Here is a 20,316-nt window from a genome sequence, read left to right as displayed (position 1 = left end):
TCTTTTGTATATAATATGCAACAGCCTCATTGCCTTCCAGAAACTGTGCCAATAAAAGTCAATGTTATTAGTTCATCATATTTTTAAATTTATGACATCAGTTAGTTGTGTGTTCAATCAAAAGTCCATCAAAAGTAGACAGTTAAAGGTCAGTTCCATAATGACTTGGCTTAAATTGAACAACTCTTTGATTTGTAATTGTGTGCAGGGATATGATTCAGTGCCTCTCTTATGGTAGGCTCAATACACTAAGGTGAAGAAGAAAGAAGAAGTGCCAGAGCAATTAAATCCTTATTGGAGGTTGGCACTAAACAGTAGAGATGGGTGTAATCCTTCGATATAGATAAATTACCAGTTCCCACCATTGAATACAAACTGAGCATCGATACAAACGACCCTGCGCAGCTCCTAGGATAATCATTGGACATACCATGGAGACCTTGCAGCTAACTTTCAAATGTCTTTGCAGATCAAGGGATGTCACATGTATCATCCTGCCATGGTCATCTCAATTATCAGTGTTTGCTGTACACGCAATAATGTTGTTCTCCAAAGAGAGCCTGATGAGGTGGAGGAGGCCAACCCACAGTCAAATAAAGAGCATGACACAATGACACATACATAAACCAAGAAGTCTGGCAAAATCTGGAATGCACTCCCTGAAAGGTTGCTGAAATCAGTCTCCATCGGAACATTCCACAGGCAATTAGGTGTCTATTGGAAGAGAACTAATTTTCAGGGTGATGTGCTGAAAGTTGGATGTGTGGCTAATTTGGACTAGTTTTAAAGAATCAACACAAGCATAATGGCCTCCCTTGTCTGTACTGTAGAATTCTAAGTGCCAAAGGGCCATGCATTCAATCAGGAAAAATCTTGCACAAGACATTCTGACATTCTGACATTGCTATACCAAAGCAAACTATTACAGATGCTGGAGATCCAGGATAAAAACAAAAAATGCTGCAGGTCACCTGTGGAGAGAAAGAGAGTTAGCATTTCTCTGATCTTCTCCACAGATACTGTCTGACTGCTTCCAATATTTTGTGTTTTTATTCTACAACCAGCTGTGCTTGTGCCAATCCTTTCATGTAGTTTTGATTTGAAATGTACTTAATAACATTTTTAAAAATTTATTCATTCATAGGATGCAGGCAAAATGGCTGCACCAGTATTTACTGCCCATCCCTAATTGTTCTAGAAAAGGCAATGATGAGTTGCCTTGTTGAACTGTGCAATCCAAGTGCTGTAGGTGCGGTGCTGATAGGGAGGGAGTTCTAGGAGTTAACTAAGTGACACAGTGATTTTGTTACAAGTCAGGATGATACAGGAGAACTTGCAGGTGGTGCTGTCCACTTCCATCTGCTGCCCTTGTGCTTCTAGGTGACAGAGTTTGCAGTTTTGGAAGCTGTTGTCATAAGAGCTAGGAGCAGGAGTAGGCAATTTAGCTCCTCAAGTCTGCTCCACATTTAATACAATCATGGCTGATCTAATCTCAACCTTAACTCCACTTTCCTGCCCATTCACCATAGCCCTTCAAACCCTTCCTAATTAAAAATCTGTCCATTGCACCCTAAATTATGCAATACCCCAGCATCCACCTGGCTCTGGGGTAATGAATTCCACAGACTCATGACTCTTTGAGAGAAGTAATTCCTCCTCATCTCTGTTTTAAAACTGCAGCAGGAATTTCACTTTCTCTCTGTTAGAAGCTGCAGGCATGAGCGGACCCCTCTGATAGACAGACAGAGATGTCAATTTCACAGGGGGAAGCAGTTTCCCTATCCACAGCTGTTCACTCTACACTCTACAAAGACTACAAGCCTGATTGACAGCTGTTTTTTTTATTGGGAATAAGCAGTTTCACTTCCTCTTCTGCATAAGAGTTCAGAGGAAATGTGTGAGCAAATGTGGACTTCGCTGAAAGGAACTCATTACTCACAATGACAGAACCAAGCCCTCCCACAAAAGGGTCAGAATGTGTTCCCTGTGTCCAACTCTCAACTCAAACAGGACCATGTAACCTCATAGACATTTATGCTCCAACACTGTGATACCCGATAGAGTTGACAAGCCAGTTCTATGAGGAGGATCACACTGATATTAGCAAGAAACCTTAAATCAAAACATCTCTACTTGCTGGGGATTTCAAAATAAGAATGGGCACAGGCCATGAGGTTAGGTCCTCCTGCTTCAGGGAACATAGCCTGGGAACATTAAATGAGATCAGACAGAGGCTATTTGAGCTTTGCTGCCTCAATGAGCTTTGTACAGTTACCAACTATCAACATTGTTGGGGAGGGGTGGGGTTTGATAAGTGGTGGGTTTTGCCATTGACCAGAAACTGAACTGGACTTGACATATAAATACCATGGCTGCAAGATGAGGTTAGAGGCTGGGAATTCTGCAGAGAGTCACTTACCTCCTGTGCCTGTCCACCAACTACAAGGCTCAGGATAAGAGTGTGATGAAAAACTCTTCATTTGTCTCAAGGAATATGGCTGCAGTGTTACTCAAGAAGTTAGACACCATCCAGGACAAAGCAACCCGCTTGATTGGCATCCCAACCACAAACATTCACTCCCTCCATCACTGATGCAAGTGTGTCCCACCTACAAGATACACTGCAGGAGCTCACCCAGCTTCCTCAGACAGCAGGGTATCAAATCTAAATCATCTCCATATCTATATATTATAAATATTATATACATAATATATAGACATATTGTCCTATATCACATCAATCAGCTGTTCAAATAACTTAGTAGATTTGTCAAACACACTTGTCTTTAATAAATCCACTCTTGTTGGTCTTTGTGATCTCATGCATTTCTAAACAATCATTAACGATCTCAAATTAACAATTTTCCCACAAAGGAAAACAAAATAGGAGCAGGGTGAGGACGTACAACCTCTTTAATCTTAACCAATCAATAAGATTGAGTTTGCGTATGTTTGAGGTGTGGTATGGGCTACTCCTGCTCCCATTTCTTCTGTTCTAACATGGGTGAATACATAACATCTATAAATTGAGACTCAGTTCATGTACAATTGGTGTGTCTAATCATGCAGCATATTCTTTTCTCCCATCTTCACAGTAATAGTCTCTGCACCGTGGAATTCTCTGCCTTATAACTTCTCCCACATCTTTAATTGCCTTCTCAAAACCTGGCCGTAGCGCATGTCCTAACTCTGGTTTTGTACACACTGCTCTCACTCTCTTCTTTTTGTCAAGTGACTTGGACATTTCCTTAACCTATCAGAGGAAACTCACACTACTTTTATCTTTAAAAGCTGAAACTCTGAAGATTGAACTGGAACATCTGCAACAACGTTAACAATGGTATTCATTTTAATTCAGCTGATATATTGGGACCAATTTTACCATCATGTTGTGCCTGTTTAGGGGCGTGAAAACTTGGTAAAGTCGGCCATGGGGGCGAGTAGCGTGATCCACACCCACCCCTGCGCCGGTTCTCCCTTTACCAATGGCTGCGATCGGGACCGTGCCTGAAACAGACAAACAGCCATAGAAATGCATTTGTATGCAGTTAAATTGACTTAATGGGCTGCACACCCAACTTCACCTGCACTTCTCCCTTTACCACTGTGTTCGCCCATCCAGAATCAATGTGAAACAGATATGCCCAATATAAGTCTGATTTGGGCACTCCAGTTAGTGAGGAGGTAAGTGCCAAGAATCTGATGGCTCTCTGCTTGAGATTGGTGGGGGGGTGGAAGGTGGGTCTGACAGCTCTCTGCTTGAGATTTGTTTTGGGGGGGAGGTGGGTCTACTACCACTCTGCCTGAGATCATGGAGGGGAAGGGGGGGTCCGCTGCCACAGTGCCTGAGATCAGTCGGGAGGAAGAGGGGGTCTGGTGCCACTCTGAGATTGTTGGGGGGAAGGGGGGAAGGGGGCTGTGATCGGTCTGGATGGGGGGGGGGACAAGGGGGTCAGTAGTGTTGTGGGGGTGGGGCAATGTTTATGGGGGCCAGGGAGAGGCATTATCCGGCCTGGGAGGGATGTGACAGAGGAGCCACATTCTATCATTTTTTTTCTGCATATGCGCAGTTGGAGGCACTGATCAGAGTTACAGGATTTCGGGTGCGTTAAGCCCTGCCAGAGGCTTGCGCAGCACGATTTGGAATTGCTGATATTTTTGCAAGCAGATCTGAAACAGTGCCTGTTTCGAGTCTGCCAAGCACTTAGAATCAACGTGATTAAATCGGGCCCATTCTATTCAATTCCAAAAATTCATAATATATTCCCTTGACCAGATCATAGAATCCTACAGTGCAAAAGGACGCCTTTCGACCCATCGAGTCTGCATCAACCACAATCCCACATAGGCCCTATCCCCATAACCACATGCTAGACCCCTGATACTAAGGGGAAATTTATCTTGGCCAATCCACCTAACCCGTATATCTTTGGACTGTAGGAGGAAACTGAATCACCTGGAGGAAACCCACACAGATACGAGGACAATGTGCAAACTCCACACACCCAAGCTGGGAATTGAACCCGGGTCCCTGGCGCTGTGAGACAGCAGTGCTGACCAACTGTGCCACTGTGCTGCCTAGATCAACAGGACTGCACTGATGCAGACCAGTAATGATTCGCGCTAGTGTTACGTCTCATCGGAGAGGTGGATAGCATCCGGGAGGGGGGGAAGAATGTATACTGAACACGCTACTGATATTGAAATCCAACCAATTTCATGATAATAAGTTTTGCACCCTTTCATGACATGAAGGGGCCAGGAAAATCAGAAACCATTTCACACCAGGTGTAAATTGGGTTTTTAGCTTTGCATGCTATTTTCCCAGCCTAGTGAAATATACATTCTCATTTCCACCTGCAGCACTATAACATATATTCATACTATGGATGCTGGATATCTGAAACAGAGACAGAAAATTCTGGAAATACTCAACGAGTCACGTAGCATCTGTAGAGAAAAGAAAGTTAACATTTCAGGTCTGTGCCTTTTGTTTCGATGGAAGGTCATAGACCTGAAACTTTTATTTTATTTCTTTCTCCACTGATGCTGCCTGATCTGTTGAGTATTTCCACAAAACTGAGTCTGTGCAGCCTCCTTACATAAGTTGCAATGGCAGAGGAGTCCAGAACCAGGGGTCAGAGTCTGAGGATACCGGTAACCATTTACGCCTGAGATGAGGAGAAATTTCTTCACCCAGAGAGTGGTGAGCCTGTGGATGTCTCTACCACAGAAAATGGTTGAGACCAAATATTGTTTGTTTTCAAGAAGGAGTTAGACATAGCTCTTGGGCCTGAAAGGGATCAAAGAATACGGGAAGAAAGTGGGATTACGTTACTGAGTTGGATGATCAGCCATGATCATAATGAATGGCAGAGTACGCTTGAAGGACTGAATGGCCTACTCCTGCTCTATTTTCTGTGTTTTTGCATGTTTCAATAGGAGTCACAACTTGCATCAGGAAATATTAAATCAGGAATTTCCATCTCCTATTAGTTCCATCATTCCATGCTGTGCTTTTCTTTTATTACTGCTAATCCTCTTCTATAGTATCTCTGAAATGGATTTTTGAAGACTCTATTACGAGCTTTAATATTAACTTTAAATATAATGTTAATAAATGTGAGTAAATTTACAGGTTCTATACTCTATGCCAATTGCTCTGTAAGAAATAGAAAGAAAGCCTTAATGTAAAGTTGATAATAATATGTATTAAAACATTTGCTCCCTTGGAGAATTTTTAGAATGGTTGACAGAAGTTAGTATTTATTCCATTAATGACTGATGAACTCACTGATAACTTCTCCAACATGACGTTTATCTCTGTTTATCTGTCAATCATGAACTTACAAAAATTATCATCTGAAAACTGCTGAGAAAGTCAAACCGGAAGTGACCTAATCATCAAACTGGTTAACTCCACCTCAGGATCAATGCTTCCGTTTCACACTCATCTACTCCTATCCTTTGCTATATTGTGGAACATTGCACCTTATTCAGGCTTGGTCACCACATACTAAGCTGGTGGATATTCAATACATGCTACTTTGCATCTTGTATTGGATACATTGCACCCCTTTTATGTTGATCAGCCTCTTGTAACAAAGTTCCATCTCATCGTAATCTTTTAGCTGCAGTAGCAAAATTTGATGCATCATTTTTTTTGCCAAAATCAAGCTGCCATTTCAGTCCAATTTATTCTATCCACTAACAACTCTTGGAAATGTCCAGTCTGGTCAAATCTTCATGATTCCTATCACTGTCTTTGTCAATTCACTGGCGTGAAGAGTGACTGTTCCTATCAATGACTATTTCTTCCCCAACCCTACAGGCTGTCTGTCAATCAGGATTTAACTGGGCACTTTGAAGCTGGGTGCTTCTTAAGTACTTTCAAACTGGACCAGGACAGCACAATTGAAATCTTCACCCATGCCCCACATCATCAACTATTTGATGGCTAATCAGTTTTGTATAGCAGTGAAGATGATTCTCAAAGATGGCTGGAAGTATATGCTGAATCTGCATGTCCTTGATAAATAATTAATAAATCCCAACCATAAAACTACCATTCTCTCAGCACACAGTGAACATTCACACTCGCTGCACACAGCAAATGAATCCTGTAGATGCGAATGTCAAGTCCCTTCTTTAGTTGACAGCTTTGTTTCATTCTGTTGTGTACAATACAGTTTCAGAACAAAACTTCTGCACCAATTAATAATACAACATACTCAGTTGTGACACATTAATCTGCTCACCAAATGAGATTTAGTCAATAGAAAATGTGCTGAAGAATTTTTCTATTTGGTTTCTCTGTGCAAGTAGAAAATTGAATTTATAATTTTCTAGCTTTAGCCTTATTGATTATAACTATATCGAAACGAGAAGTAACTGTGTTCTGCAGAGTTATGAACATGTGAAGTAGACTTGCAGATAGAGCAATCAATTCTGCATTGACAAGTACCTGCTGAATGAAGTGGATGAACAGCTGATTAGGAACAGAATTGACAGTTTATTAAATAAAGAGCAGGCTGAGATAATGAAATGCCTAAATGCTGCAAATACATATCCATCTGTATCTCTGAAGATGAAGACAAGTTAACATTTTAGGGGCTGGCCTTTTGTCAGGATGGGTGAATTACTGCTTTGTGGAATGTGTCAACTTGTGTCAACTTCAGCCATGATCTTATTGAATGGCGGGGCAGTCTGAAGGGGCTAGATGGCCTACTCCTGCTCCTACTTCTTATGTTCTTATGTAAGCCACTACTCTCCAAAATTTCTCCTTGCTCCTGCTCAGTGGTAAATCAAACCAATTTTCACAGTTATTATCTTAATTTATGTGCTTGGGGTAAATTTTGCCAAACTGCTTTTCTGAAAAGTGGATTGTTTAAATTCAGTTCAATGAAAGAGTGCATTGTCCATGATTAGTGGGAAGAATAAGATCTCTGGTTATGAGCATTCTAATTAATACAGCATGCATTTCTGTCAGTGCAATTGATTTTTCTGGTGGGAACTATACATGCAGGAGTGAGAAAATCTCAAGTTTCTTCAAATGGGTTTTCCAATTTGACATTCCTGGCACATGCCAGGAACATAAAATGGGTAATTTCCTGCCCCACCACCCAAGACACTTCTTAACTTTCCACTCCCACTTTCCCCTTCAACCTAAGCTGTATTCCAAAGATGAGGTGAGTGTGAAAGCCTTCAACATCACTGAAGCATTCAAACTTGTCTGGTATCAAGAAGTCCTACTGAAACTAAAATAATTGAGAATTGGGGAAAAACTCTTCAATGGTTGTCAATGTATTTGTCAATATGCAAAATGGTTATGGCTGTTGACAGCCAATCATCTCAGCCCAGGATATTGCTAGAGGAGTTCCTCAGGGCTGCATCCAAAGCCCTTCTATCTTCACCAGTGATCTTTCACTCCACCTTAAGGAGAGAAGCAGGGCTGTTTGCTGATGACTCACTTCATTTGGCTCGAGTTACAATTCCTCAGATAATGAAACAGTCAGTACTCATATGCTGCAAGACCTGAACAATGTGTAGACTAGGACTATCGTATAAGTGCTAGGCAATGACCATATTCAACAAATGAGAGTCCAATGACTTCCTTTATCATTCAATGGCATAACTATCATTGCATATCAATAGAGGAGGGATGAGGGATGCAGACACAAGGGCAGATGGTAAATTTCTGCAGGCGCCTCTCTTCCCAATGCCAGGGCCCTCAATCAGACAATGAATGCCTTTGAACAATGGATCCCATCTCCTGCTCCAGGATCTCACAAGCAGACAAACCACAATTTGCTTATTGTGTTCCCCAAATGGCTAGCTCCTGCTCATTTCCTTGGACTTAATCAGGGTGGAAGTGAGAAGACGGCAGGGTCCCCACCAGCCACCCTCCTACCCAATTAAATGACTCCCACCACCAAATGCTGTCTAGGTGAGGGCACAAGATTCTACCCAATGTGTAGAACAAGATGCGATGCAGTAAATTTTCAGGGCTTCTTTGACAGCCTCTCCCAAATACATAATAATCAAAATGCAGCATAATTAGAGCACAATGATTTCCTTCAACTTGCATCTATGTTTTTATTATATAACTTAACATTCTGCTGGTTTTGTTGATTTATCTGCTGTATTTGTTGGACACACTCAGCATTCAGTCTAGAAGACGCTTCGTTCTTTTTTGACTTTATTGTTGGCTATTTTAGCATCATCCCTGATATTTTGCTTGCATTTTTCATAACCGCTAATCGTTCCAAAATGTTTTACAGTCATTAAGTACTTTTGAAGTGGTCGCTGTTGCAATGTAGGAAATGGGGCAGTCAATTTGAGAACAGCGTATTCCCACAAGTACCAATGTGTTAATGACCACATAATTTGTTTTTTTATGTTGATTAACAGATAAATATCAGCCAAGATACCAAGATACCAGGTCTACCTCCTCTCCTCTTCTCCAAAATAATGCCATTGGATTTTTTACATCTACTTGAATGGGTAGACAGGTCCTTAGCATAAGGTCTCACCTGAACAGAACTTCTACCAATTGTTAAGAAATGTATACTTACTTTTGGAGGTCAGGAACTCTGATTCCTGATGAACCTTGGGCCTTCTGTACATACACCGGCTGGGAAATGGCTACACATGTGTAGTTTGGGTTTTTTTTTTGTGTTCTTCATCTCTGGGACAGCTCTGTGTGCCTGCATGGAAGGAGGAATGTGAAAATCATGTAAAAAAAACCTCAAATGATCTAATATAGAGGCCATTGTCTATTGGGCATCCCAGGGTACAGGACATATGAGGGGACAGGTCCCAAAAGGGAGTTGCAGGCAAGGGATAAAAGACAAGGGAAACAGGTCCCTGTGAAAGAAAAGAACAGAGAAATAGGCTCTGAAGTAAAGAAAGAGCTGTGTGGAGCAGACTTGAAATGAATTGGGCAAGAGAGAATGCCTGAAGATCCAAGAAAGCAGCCAAAGGTTGGTGACTCTGTGTTGTGGGCTCTTGGGGCAAAGGTACCCTTTTGGTGCAATAGTGTTTTGCTTGGTCCAGCCAAATTTTGTTGGGTAGCTGAAGTATGAATGTACTTAGAAATCAGAAGGCAAGATTGGAACCCTGAGATGTTGGCTATTGCTGAGTCTGTTCAAGTGTAAGTGACTTTTGGAGTGGGTTCCAATGCAAAATCTTTAAATGTGGAGACTGGAAATCTGTGTGAGAAAGATTATGTTTCCATCAGATTAGATTCGTAGATTCCCTATAATGCAGAAGGAGGCAGTTGGCCCATCAAACCTGCACTGACAACATGATGGTATTAGACAGGAACTTTCAAAAGTTCACTGGGTGAGTCTGTTGGCAGGCAAAGGGACAGGGAGGGTTTCAAAAGTATGTTAACCGGGGTTCAGGGTAAGCATATTCCTTTTAGAGTGAAGGGCAAGGCTGGTAGAAATAGGGAACCCTTAATGACTTGGAATATTGAGACCTTGATCAAAAAGAAGAAGGAGGCATATGATATGCATAGGCTGCTGCAATTAAGTGGATCCCTTGATGAGTATAGAAGGTGTCAGAGGAGAGTTAAGAGGGGAATCGGGAGGGTAAAAAGGGGACACAAGATTGTTTTGGCAGATAAGGCAGCACCAAAGAGCTTCTACAAATACACAAAGGGCAAAAGAGTAACTAGAGACAGAATAGTGCCTCTTAAGAACATAAAAAATAGGAGTAGGAGTAGGCCATCTAGCCCCTCGAGCCTGCCTTGCCATTCAATAAGATCATGGCTGATCTGAAGTGGATCAGTTTCACTTACCCGCCTGCTCCCCATAACCCTTAATTCCCTTATCGATCAGAAATCTATCTACCCGTGACTTAAACATATTCAACGAGGTAGCCTCCACCACTTCAATGGGCAGAGAATCCAGAGATTCACTACCCTCTGAGAGAAGAAGTTCCTCCTCAACTCTGTTCTAAACTGACCCCCCCCCCCTTATTTTGAGGCTGTGCCCTCTAGTTCTGGTTTCCTTTCTAAGTGGAAAGAATCTCTCTACCTCTACCCTATCTAGGCCCTTCCTTATTTTATATGTCTCTATAAGATCACCCTTCAGCCTTCTAAACTCCAACGAGTACAGGCCCAATCTGCTCAATCTCTCCTCATAAGCTAACTCCCTCATCTCTGGTATCAACCTAGTGAACATTCTCTGTACTCCCTCCAAGGCCAATACATCCTTTTGCAAATATGTAGACCAAAATTGCACACAGTCCTCTGGTTGCAGCCTCACCGGTGCCTTATACAGTTGCAGCAAGACCTCCCTCCTTTTATATTCTATCCCCCTCGCGATAAAGGCCAACATTCCATTCACCTTCTTGATCACCTGCAGACTGAGTTTTTGCGATTCATGCACAAGGACCCCCAGGTCCCTCTGCACAGTAGCATGTTTAATTTTTCACCATTTAAATAATATTCCATTTTACTATTATTTCTTCCAAAGTGGATATTTGTCATTTATATTAATGATTTGGATAAGAATTTTGTAGGCATGTAAGTTTGCAGATGACATCAAGATTGGTGGCATAGTGAACAGTGAAGAAGGTTATCTAGGATTGCAACGGGATCTTGATCAATTGGGCCAGTGGGCTGACGAATGGAAGATGGAGTTTAATTTAGACAAATGTGAGGAGATGCATTTTGGTTGATTTAACCAGGGCAGGACTTACTCAGTTTATGGTACGACTCTGAGGAGAGTTATAGAACAAAAAGATCTAGGGATACATGTTCACTGCTCCTTGAAAATGGAGTCACAAGTGGACAAAGTGGTGAAGAAGACATTCAGCATGCTTGGTTTCATTGGTCAGAACACTGAAACAGGAGTTGGGACATCTTTCAAGGAACTTGCTTGCCTTCACTGGAAAGGGCATTGAGGATAAAAATTGGCAAATTAAACACTGGTTAGGTCACATTTGGAATACTATGTCCAATTTTGGTCACCGCACTACCAAAAGGACGTGGAGGCTTTGAAGAGAGTACAGAAAAGGTTTACCAGAATATTGCCTGGTATGGTGGGAATTAGCTATGAGGAGAGATTGAATAAACAAAAATTGTTCTCCCTGGAAAGACGGAGACTGAGGAGCGACCTGATAGGAGTTTATAAAATTATGAGAGGTATAGATAGAGTGAACAGTTGGATCCTTTTTTCCAGGGCAGAAATAGCAATTGCAAGTTCAATATAAGGAGGAAAGGTTCAGTGGAGATGAGTGGGACAAGTTTTTTATACAAAGGGTGGTGGGGGCCTGGAATGCGCTGTCATGTGAGGTGGTTGAGCCAGTTAGGTTAGCCACATTTAAGACTTGTCTTCATAGACATTTGAACAAATGGAGAATAGACGGATATAGGCAGTCATTCTAGATAGATAAACGTGATCGGCGCAGGCTTGAAGAGCCGAAGGGCCTGTAACTGTGCTGCCCTGTTCTTTGTTGTATACGCTTTTCCACTCACAAAGCCATGCTGACCTTAATCAGTCCTTGCCTCTCTAAATGCCTGTAAATCCTGTCTCTCAGAATACCTTCTAACAATTTACCCACTACAGGTGTGAGGCTCACCGTTCTGTAGTTTCTAGGCTTTTCCCCTCAGCCATTCTTAAACAAAGGCACAACACTTGTCACCCTCCAATCTTCAGGCATCTCACCTGTGACTACTGATGATTCATGTATCTCTGCTAGGGGACCCACAGTTTCCTGCCTAGCCGCCAACAGTGTCCTAGGATATACTTAATCAGGTCCTGGAGATTTATCTACTTGATGCGTTTTAAGACTTACAGCATCTCCTCTTCTGTTGTATGTACACTCCTCAAGACATCACTACTTATTTCCCCAAGTTCCCTAACATCCATGCTTTTCTAAACAGTGAACACTGATGAGAAATATTCAATTAGGATCTCATCCATCTCTTGCAGATTTGCATAAAGATGACCTAAATGGAATTAATCCATGACCATTTATTTTCCTCTCTATTATCTCCTGATAATATGCAACTAAAGAGTTAAATAAGCAAATAAACAAATATTTCTTGGGTAATGATGCATTTCCTGCTGAAAAGTGATTCATCGTTTCCTAAAATAGCCATACTCTTATTTTTTCCATCTTGTTAAAGTCGAAACTTAATCCATCTGCCAATCAACCTACTTTTTTGTCTAATTAGGAAAAATACATATTTCATCATGATGTGTTCCATTTTGTTGTTACTTAGGCCTGATTATAAAATATATGTTGATCAGAAGTATTCATGAGCTGATCAACTCACCAAATAGTGATAAAGGACAGCTGCTGTCAAAATGGAATAGTGCTATCCTAACGTGTAGAAAATCTACAATCTGGTTGTATTTAGATCAGATATTTTAAATTTAAAACTTAGGGAAAATGGTGGAATTTGAAATCAATAAAAATATCTGGAATTAAGAATCAACTGATGACCTTGAAACCATTGTCAATTGTCAGAAGCATCTTGTTCACTAATGTCCTTTAGGGAAGGAAATCTGGTGTTCTTACCTGGTCTGGCCTACATGTGACTCCGGAGCCACAGCAATGTGGTTGACTCTCAACTGCCCATGGGCATCTAGGGATGGGCAATAAATGCTGGCCAGCGATGCCCATTCCCACGAATGTATATATAAAAAAAACAAGGTTCCTTAGGCAACACCTTCCAAACCTATCACCACTACCATCTAGAAGGTCATGGACAACATATATCTGGGAACACTATCACCTAGAGGTTGCCTTCCAAGTCACTCACCATCCTGAGTTGGAAATATATCACTGTTCCTTCACTGTCACTGGGTCAAAATCCTGGAATTCCCTCCCTAACAGAACTATGAGTGTACCTACATCTCAGGGACTGCAGCTGTTCAAGAAGGCAGCTCACCATCACCTTTTCAAGTGCAACTAGGAATGGGCAATAAATGCTAGCCTAGCCAGTGACATCCATATCCCGTAAATTAATTTTTGAAAATGGGCAGTTGATTTGATCTCCAAGATTCACGTGGAACGGTTGGTTGCTGATCATGGAGTTGATTGGTTGTAGGCTATTTACACAGATATGATTTTGGAGAGTCTCAAGAGTATGCCTGTGAACCACAGCGTGACGTAAACACAACAAAGGCAGTTCCTGCCTTTGGGTCTTTCTGGAAACCACTCTCAATATGTGAGGCCAGTGTCAAGGTCTGCTTTTAGCAATTGTGGCCTGTATGCAAACCTTCTGTTGTGGGAGGGGAGAGGAATGGGTGGGGGATGCATTGCTGTTTCCAGGTTGGGACTCAGTCTGTTCAGCAGGAGGCGTTCCAGGACCTTATTTGTAATTGAGAGTGGATGATCAGGTGATAGCCATGTGGGTCATCGAGTGAGTTGCCCCTAGCTTGGCAATGGGCATGATCTTGAATTCGTACCAACCGTTTGGATGGTGCCTGTGCCATGGATGTTGATGAACAGCTCTGCTAACCACTTCCTTCCTTGTGATCTAATGTTCTGGATAAATCCCTTTGACTCTTGCAGCTTTGCCCCACTTGGTTGCTGTCAAGGCATGGACCACTTCCTCTTTGTGTGTAAGAGCTTGAAAAGTCTGTCTGCGAGACCATATTGAGGCTGTTATCTTCCCGACTTGTCAGCATCTTTGATTTTATTAGGATCTGGGTAGTGAAAGCGCCAGCATTGCTTGGTTGTTCTGAGGCAGCACAGGAGTTCCCATGTGTTTCAACTTGAGTGCACCTGAGTTTCCACTTTTCCCCACCATCTGATGAGACAATCTTCATCAAGCGACTCAAGGAATGCTGTTCCCACACTGGGGACTGCATTTTTTCTTCTGTATTCTTCCAGGAGCCTTTTACTTGCCAGGGTCCAGCAGAGGCTGAAAGATTTTCCAAAGCCCCAGAGAACACAGTTGGTGGCTGTCAGTTTGAGAAATTGATTAAAGCAGTGTTGTTTGCAGAGGTAGAAGTGGAATTCGGTTCATGGTGGTTTAATTTGGACTGTAAATCTTAACTCACTTTTTCACCACAGATCTGCCAGAACTGCTGAGTTTACACAGCATTTTATGATTGTTCTTCAGATTTCCAGTATCCACAGAATTTTGCTTATGTAAGCTTTCCAGTTGTCTGTTCACAGATTCCAGCATGGTTTTAGCTTTGGGTTTATGAAGGTTAGTTTGAAGCCAATGTGAAAGAGGGCCGGCTGATGTTGGGAGTGAGGAAAGATCAATGGCACTTGTTGGGAGCACATCAGAAGTCAGCCATTACTGCCTGGGTCATGAAGCAAAGATGAAGTGAATAGTCCTTCGTCCACCTCACAGAATCGAATGTGTCAGGCTGCTTTTGCATCATAATATAAGTTTTAGGCCATGCATGGAGGCCCATTCTGACAGTTGCCACATATTGATTTCTGAGAGACTTTCTCTATGTTATGCACTTAAAGTTATATGACACACTTGACTCTTGGCAGTTCATGAATCAACATGAACATGATGGTGACCATGTTTCCAGCCCAGTCTTGTGCCTGGGTAATACTGATGTACAGACACACAGGAGATGATCTCACTGGCTCATCATACTGGTTGACCAGCGTGGCAAGCTGCTAAAACTGGGTGAGAGGTGAAAAATTGGGCTTGTATCTGTTTCTTGTCTCTCGTGATGTTACCAGTCCTGTTCTGCCAGCAAAATGATTTAAATATTCACAAAATTCTTTAAATGTGGGTAGTGACTCCTGGATGCAACCTTCTGGGCTCATGTGTCCTTACCTGCTTGCCAGTGAAGTTTCTCACTGGCAAGGATCACGTATGGTCCCTATCAATGGGGGTCTGACCTGATAGCCTCACTAGTGGGACTGGAGGCTATTGAAGTCACCTGGATTGTTGGGGAAAGGCTGGGCAATGCACCTTGAGCAGTGCCAGCCTGACAGTACCAACCTGTCACATTGGCACTGTCCACCAGGCACCCCGGCACTTCCCACTGGGCGCTGAGAAGTGCCAAGAGGTGGAGCTTGACAGGGAGGCCAGGGGGACAACTCCATGGGAGGATACACTGCATGGGGGTGGTTCGATGATGGCGATCAGCATGGGGAAATTGGGGCTAGCGATTGGCCGGGGTGGCAATTATGGGGGGTGGGAGTGATTTGGGGGGGTGGGGGGGGGGGCGATATCGCAAGGGGAGCAATGTGCAGGAAGACAATCGGTGGAGAGTGGTTGCATTGCCTGGGGAGGGAGGGGGGAAGAATTGGTGAGGGGGAGAGATTGGTGGGGGGAGCCATGTTCAAAAGGTGTCGGTTGGGGGGCAATGTCCAGGGGTTGTGGGGAGTGACGATCTCCCAATGTACACAATGCACTGGGAGATCTGGGAGCCCGCACAATTGTGCCCTTTGAGGTCAATAGCCGCCTTCCTGGTGAGAGCAGACTCCACCCACTCCCCCTACTAGTGAGAATCACATTTTGCCTCTTTGCTTTTCAGCTGCTGTATGATCATGTTTCAAAGTTCACTCAAAAAATAGGAGTGATTATAACCCATTTCACACTTGTTTGACCCTTAAAATGTTTCTGGTGAGATCGCCTCCATGGTATCTGCCATGGATTTGATCACAACTTTATGTGATGATTACAATACAAGTTACATGTAGGTTCTTATCGTGGCATTGGGTTTACCCCATCTCAGCTGAACTAAGTGAACAGCTAGAGGTGACTACCTCAACCTCAAAATTGATGAGTGTGTGTTGGTTTTCAGGGTTGGTTTTCAAGGTTTATTGCACATGATACCAATGACATGTGTAAGTATACTGAAGCACTTGTTTTAATGTCTGAACTAGTGAGTCATTCATTGAAACAGATCAAGTAAAAATCTTGTGAGCCATAACTAGAAGCCATTTCAGCACAATGGGCAAAATTTCTCTTTATTTTGGATGTGTAGTTTCCTTAACCCAAAATGATATCAAAAGAATCATTGCTTTCTCAACATGAGAAAGGTGAGTTTCATGCTATATTTTCAGGCACTTTGGAAATAACAATTTGCACGACTTTCGTGCTGCACTCATGCAGGCTGTCTTTAATTCACCCACCTTGTTATTACTCCAATCAGGGAGGCATTCCCAAGCATTTGTTCCAAGTCCAGTCAGGAGAATAGCTATTAGGAAGGCTGCCCTGAGGTTTTCTGAGCGAGAACTCACCAGATTGCTGGATGGGATGGAGCTGAGGCTGGACATCCTGCAAACTCAGGCTGACGGAAGACCAACCAGCAACGTCAACAATCAAACATGGGAGGCAGTGGTAGCACTGGTAAGCTCAAGCTCCCTGTTCAAGAGGACGGTCATTCAGTGCAGGAAGAAGATGAATAATCTCCTCTGTGCAGCCTCTGTAAGTCACTTCACATTTCTAAACACTCACCCACTCGTAGACCCATCACAGATCCACTGTGAGCTCATTGACTGCCAATTCACAGGACCCCACCATTCACCCTCCCACATGTTTCTTCGTCTCCCCTGTGGTTCCTCTCCTCATCACGTCTCAGCTCCCACTCACCAAGCACACATTCCTTGCATCCTTACCATCTGACCCAACATGCATCCTGTTTACACTCTCCCCATCTGCCTACTTGCAGAAAGAGCTGACTCACAATTAAAACGAGAGAGCACAGTTTTGGTTTGATATTTTAAATTTCATTTGCTTGTTTGGTTCAGACAGTATCCCTTTGCAGAGGATGCCTCAGTTTATTTGATTTATTTTTTATTAATTGTTATTTGATTTGCCACAAAAAGGCCTAATATTGAACTCCTCCATCTTGAACTTAACTGGACCAGATAACATCACTTTCAGCCCCCCACCCCTCCAGAAGTTGTGGCTTCTACAAGCACAGTATCGTGGACGCCCACCCACTTAGCCCAGCTGCTACTTGGTCCAGAGCCAGGGCTCCTTGAGACTGCACAAGCCCTTCAAGCTGTGGATTCCAGACTCAAGGTGGGTGTGATTTGTTTGTGGCTTAATTGCCCACTCACTGAAAATGTTCCTTAGCTCTTACAGAGCCAAAACCACTGCTGCCTCGCTGCACCAGGGACCTGGGTTCGATTCCTGGCTTGGGTCACTGTCTGTGTGGAGTTTGCACATTCTCCCCATGTCTGTGTGGGTTTCCTTTGGGTGCCGTGGTTTCCTCCCACAGTCCAAAAGATGTGCATTGATGTGAACAGGTGCCGGACTGTAGCGACCAGGGAAATTTCATAGTAATTTCAATGCAGTGTTAACATAAGCCTTACTTGTGACTACTAAAATAAACTTTTAAAAACCATACCCTCCTCTCAGAGTCATGCCAATGGCAGTCATCTCAAAATTCCCTCCCCTTGGAGGTGAAACTGCCTCCCCTCGGAGGTGAGGTCATAATTTCACGTTTTTAAAAACCTGTCAGAACAGCCTCCATTGAGGCTTGAATATACAATGAGGGGGAATGGCCATGTGGTAGCATCACTAGAGTATTAATCCAGAATGTTTTAATGTTCCCTGGACCTGGGTTCAAATCCCACCACGGCAGATGGTGAAACTTGAATTCAATAAAACACAAACCTGGAATTAAGAATCTACTGATGACCATGAAACCATTGTTGACTGTTGGAATAACCCATCTCCTTCACTCATGTCCTTTAGGGAAAGAAATCTGCTGTCCTTGCATGGTCTGGCCTACATGTGACTCCAGGGCCACAGCAATATGGTTGACTCTCATCAGTCCTATGAAATGACCTAGCAAACCACTCAGTTCAACAGCAATCAGGGATGGGCAATAAGTGCTGGCCACTAGTGATACCCATGTCTCATGAATGAATGAAAAAGATGAATACACTGGGAGTGCCCGCTATTGAAATGTTGATGTACTGAAATGAGGTTCCCAGCCTTCCTGGGCAGGAGCCTCGTTACGTCACTGGCAGGGGAGGGGAAAACAAGATCTCACTGACGAGATACCCATTTTTTGACTCTTGCAGGACTTTATGCCCATGTTTCAATTTGCAAAATCCCAGCCTTTGAATGGTGATGAAAGAGACCAGGCCACACATTCACTGAACAATTTTGTTGACGAATGGAATGCAATAAAGTGAGGATTGCCAGATATATAAAAGGTGCTAGGTGCCTTACTGGAAGAAACCAGAGAAGAGACACACTGTCTGCTCAACAGGCAACAGAGAAGAAGACAGAAAGAGTCAATTCAGTGTCCAGGGTTTGCAGAAACCAGAAAAAGCAGGAAACAGATGCCAGGTCTCAAGAAATCTGTTACGGTAAGTCAATAATAATGCTCTACATAACCTAAGTCCTTGGCCAAGTACATAAGCAAACATGACCACTCTGCTAACAATTTACTCTTTTATTTCAGCAAGATACAATGCTCTAAATCTAGTGCAAGATGTAGCAGTGACATAAAAGAACCGGGGCAAGAAACGTTTTGTTTGAACAGATATTTGTGTGGAACTGTGTGCACAGCAACATTCCTTAAAGGCGAAATCCACACAATGAAATGAATTCTGAATTTGAAGCATTGCATTGACTCTATGCTATTGGCCACTCTGCACTGTTACTTTGTTTGTAGGACAAGGGAACTTTTAATTGTTCATGATATGCGCAAGTCGTTTTCCAAAGCAAGTTAATAGCCAGGATTAGAACATAGAAAAACTACAGCACAAACAGGCCCTTCGGCCCACAAGTTGCACCGATCATATCGCTACCTGCTAGGCTTACCTATAATCCTCAATCCTATTAAGTCCCATCTACTTATCCAGAAGTCTCTGAAAAGACCCTATTGAATTTGCCTCCACCACCGACGGCAGCCGATTCCACTCACCCACCACGCTCTGAGTGATTCTCCAAAAAAAAATTCTATGTCGTCAATTTGCATGAAAACAGAAGTAACTCCCATTGTTTTTTTTTAGTGGGAGTTTCAGATTAAATCTCCCACCCTTTGAGCACTGCAGAGTGCCTCAATGCCATTCCCTCTGAAAATCAGGGGGTGGAGCCTATTCCTGCTGGAGAGGACGACAGCATAGCATTGAGCAGAGCCACTGTGCATGCACCGATCTGTCAGCAGAGAGATCGATGCACGCGCAGTGGCCCCATATTGCTGGCCTCCAGTTTGTTGGCCAGCCCGATCGCTGGCCAACTCCACAATCCCCCATTGCTTCCCTTGCTGACCGCCCCCCTCAACCCTGGATCACTGGCCTCCTAGATCTCCCTGGGCAAGCCCCGATGTCCCCACTCCCTCACCAGCCCTAATCTCCCCAACCCCCACCTGACCAGGCCTGATCTCCTGATCCTCCCCCACAGCAGTTCTGAGACCTCCCCCACTCCCGGGCAGTCCCAAGTCCTCGGCAGCTCTGACTCTGCCTCCCCATCTGGATGTCCAGCCCCATCCCTCCCTCCTTCTGTCACCACTCCACTGATCCCGAATGCAGATTGGCAGCGGGTCCCTCCATCCCCACTGATTGTGCCCCCCAAAAGACCCCATTCCCCCCTTTGGTCCCTCCCCCTTAACTCTGCACGATGCCTGTTGGACAGTGCCAAGGTGCCTCTTGAGCATTGCTAGTTTTTCCCTTGGGCCAATGCCAGCAGGCCAGGCTGGCACTGCCCAGGGTGCACCCCCCTGACCACCGATCTCCTCGGGGGGCTTCAATGGTCTCTCTTCCATCCAGTGAGGTTGGCTGCCTGTTCCCCGTTAGTGGAGAGCAGTTGTAAACCCCGCTGGAATGTTGCTCCCTTTGGGTAGCACCAGCCTGGCATCCTGGAACTACCCAAGGGGTAAACTGGTACTGCCCACCAAGCACTGAACA

The sequence above is a fragment of the Carcharhinus amblyrhynchos genome, chromosome 8 (assembly GCF_965287045.1).
Source record: "Carcharhinus amblyrhynchos chromosome 8, sCarAmb.v2.hapA, whole genome shotgun sequence".
NCBI classification, from domain to species: domain Eukaryota; kingdom Metazoa; phylum Chordata; class Chondrichthyes; order Carcharhiniformes; family Carcharhinidae; genus Carcharhinus; species Carcharhinus amblyrhynchos.
This window is presented reverse-complemented; position numbering follows the sequence as displayed.